A 3628-nucleotide genomic window follows, 5' to 3' on the forward strand; every position below is an offset into this window, starting at 1 on the left:
GTCCATACCATAGCGATGATGGTAATAGCAGTACGGCATTGGAGATTTTTTCCGGCTTCGATCATCTTCCATCTGCGACTCTCGTCGGTTTTCGTTGCGCTTTGTTGATGCGTTCCGCGAGCGTGATTGTGAATGTGAATGGTAGCGAGAAAGACTGTTGCGGTAGTTGTCGCGCGGTTGTACTCGTAGCTCGGCAACTTCCAAAGACAACCTTCTTATTTCACCGATGAGGGTGTCGATGGTTGGTTGTTGTTCTGGAGGTGGCACACGGAGTGACAGTGAGATACCGGAGACTTCTTGGCTCGACGGATGTGATGAAACTTGACGCTCTGCACCGGAATTTTCTGTGTTCGTCATCTTCAATTTTCTTGGTGTTCTTCTCGGGGTCACCACTTTAGGGTAGTTTTGGTTTATGTTGATTTGGTCCTTATTTGGTTAAAATAAAACTTCCTAATAATTCGTTGAGAAGAGGTGAAGATGGAATGTGGAATGTGTTTAATTTTTAAAAACTGTAGATTTATATACAAAAATTATCCTACCTGGCCACTAGTGGTAAACATGTGGTACCAAGATGCGAAGGGTGCGTAGACAATAAAATCGAGGCGCGGCAAAAAGTTGTCCTAACGGTAACGCAATTAACTGTTCTTTTCAGAACGAATTATTGTTTCATGACGACACGTACTAATCACCTACAAAGATATTGTAGCTGCCTTTTTGGACATCTTTGCCGCCTATGATTATGTGAACCTATTCTACAACGGAAATTATTAGAACTACAGTTATTATTATTATTATTATTATACTACTACGTTTTTAATAAACTTTATCATCAATTTACAATCCTGCAGATAGATATCATAAATCGTTCAGAAAAATGGTAATAGTACTGAGTTAAAGCGTACAGTTTTTAAAGGCCTGCTCCAAGGTTCGGTACTTAGCCCACTTTTATATAACATTTACACATATGACTTAGAGTCATCTATACATTCCCATATAAATGTGCAGATTATCTTCTTTTTTATTCCGCAGATAAATCCATTTTATAAATGCTTGCAATTCCATGTGTAGTTCACTTAATTGTCTTTATATCTGGTTGGTTGACAGATCTATCAGTGTCCAACAGTTCAATAGTCGTATTTTTCAAAAAACGTACAACCCCTGTAGTAAATGTGACCTTAAATGGTCAACCCTTGCCACTTTTTTAACATACACAGCCGCATTTATCGATCTCCATCATTACCCATATTTATGACACAATTTAATTCTAGATCCGGATATAAGATATGATATAGGCGTCAATAAGCAAGATATTCTGGAGACAAATATTCGTTTCATGTGAGGAACAAAATTGGGATGGTTGGGATTATATTTTTACAGGTGCCTCTAAAATCTCTGTTGATGATCGTGTTGGAGTTGATCTAGTTCATTGGCAATTAAAATAATACAAAAGTTTTAACTTCCTCCTGAATCATCGGTTTTTACTGGAGAGTGTTTTGCTCTTTTAAAAGCTTTATAACTAGTTATTATATTAAAGTCTAAAAAAACTATCATATTTTCACTCTAAAAGTGCACTATTGTAATTTTTTCTTTCCAAATGAAACTTTGTTATCCTATTTAATGCGAAATACGCGATAAGCTTTAAATATGTTCTCAAAGAAATAACAACATAATCTTTGCATGGATTGCAAGTCACTGTGGGATTAAACGAAACGAGAAGGTTGATGAGCTTGCCAAAGAAGCTATAAAGGATGGAGATATAGTCCCATATTGTCATGTTTTAGCTGCTCTTCCCAAAACCCATCTTTATGAGATATGGAATGATGTTTGGTTGAGAAGCAGCGAGTTCAAAGGTAAACATTATGCTGAAATTCAATCCAGGATCCTGGGGAAACCATGGTTCTTTGATGTTAAAAGTTATAATATTGTCACTTCTATCATTTCTAGAATGCGTTTAGGACATGTATGTACACCCTATCATTTAGCAAGGTTTCGTATTGTTGATAGTAGATATAGTAGATAGTAGTAGTAGAGAGTAATATTTGTGAGGTTGGAGATGATATTGGTGACCTCGACCATAATTACTTTTCTTGTTCCCAATATGACCGCACAAGAGGTGCGGTCATATTGGGAACAATTCTTTATTCCTTACAATTACTACATGTTCCGTTTCCGACTAAAATCTCCTGCCTTTTGCTTTATCCATTATTTTATTATCTTCTTTCATACCCAAGAATAATATTAAGATGTTTATGTACATATTTTGTTTTAACTAGCTTATCCGTTTGTTTCCTTTAGATGTATTTGTTTATTTTTTCTTGCGTGTAGTTTCCCAACCTTTTACTTGTAACTGGCATAAAGTTGAAACTATTGCCATAATATAAAATAAAAAAAACAATTCAATAATGTACGGCGGCCACAATTTCTTATTTATTTAAATATTAACTAAAACCCCTAAAAAACTTCTTCGTCAGTGCAAGACAGAGGTAAATAGAATTGGATGCGATTGTAATAATACATGTTATTATTTTATTAACATAATATAAATCAAAATAACTAAATTACAGTATAAATTCTACCCGAATCTCTTGGTAAATATAGAAGTAAAAACTTGTTGTGGGCAATAAATTGGATTGAATGATCTTGAAACTGTTTATTTTTTATTTCGGTCTTTAGTATTAATTATTATATTAGGTATATAAGTTATTTGTATGACTTCAAATAATTTAAATTTTGAAGAAAAATGCTAAAAGTTAATTTATTGGAAATTGTGGGTCAGGAGAATTAAAAATACCAGCAGTATATTGTAGACGAGATGGCAACAAGCCAATACTGTGCTTAGATTGCCCCCATACCATTTCGACTTCAACCATATTGAATTGGTGTAGAATCAAGCGAAGGAGCATGTCGTAAAACACAACAGAAGTTTAAAAATGGCGGAAGTTAAAAAACTATAACTGGAAAGTACTTTAAATAGTGTTACTCCTTATAAATGGCAATGATGTATCAGCCATACAATCAAAGAAGATAAGATGTGCACCCTCGATGGTGTGATTGACAACGGCGCAGACTCTTTAATAAATTCATGTCAGCGATGATGATATAAGCATTAAGGAGGATTAAAAAGATTTTAATAAAAAATACCTGTTTTTAGTTGTAATGTTTGTTATGAAAAGGGACGTAATTATCACTCGCCGTAATACCAATTTTAATGTCAAGCTATCACTAATAAATAAGATGTATATGTACTCAAAACTCAGAAAATGGCCGTTGAATACCGAAAAGCGTGAGCGAATTACGAAGGCCACAGCCGAAGGTTTAAAAAAAAACCAAATGTTTTAAACTAGTGAGGCTCGTGTAACTCGTGTAAGTTGCGACATAGGAATTCCGCTGACACCATGTAACATTAGGGACGTGTTATTCTTGATATATTGCGAAATGCAGATTCCATGCTATAGGGCTACGTAACAAGCGTTGTAGCACTGTCATGGCGTCGCTTATTGTATCCCGACTCACGCCTTTTGGGCCTAGGCTACCGACTGTCGACACGAGCTGTCATTTTCATACAAATTTAGTTTTCGACTTTCTACATACACTACTGTTAAGCCATCTTGTCTTGACTCCCAGAAGG

This window comes from Pieris brassicae, chromosome 7, assembly GCF_905147105.1.
Source record: "Pieris brassicae chromosome 7, ilPieBrab1.1, whole genome shotgun sequence".
In the NCBI taxonomy this organism is placed as follows: Eukaryota; Metazoa; Arthropoda; class Insecta; order Lepidoptera; family Pieridae; genus Pieris; species Pieris brassicae.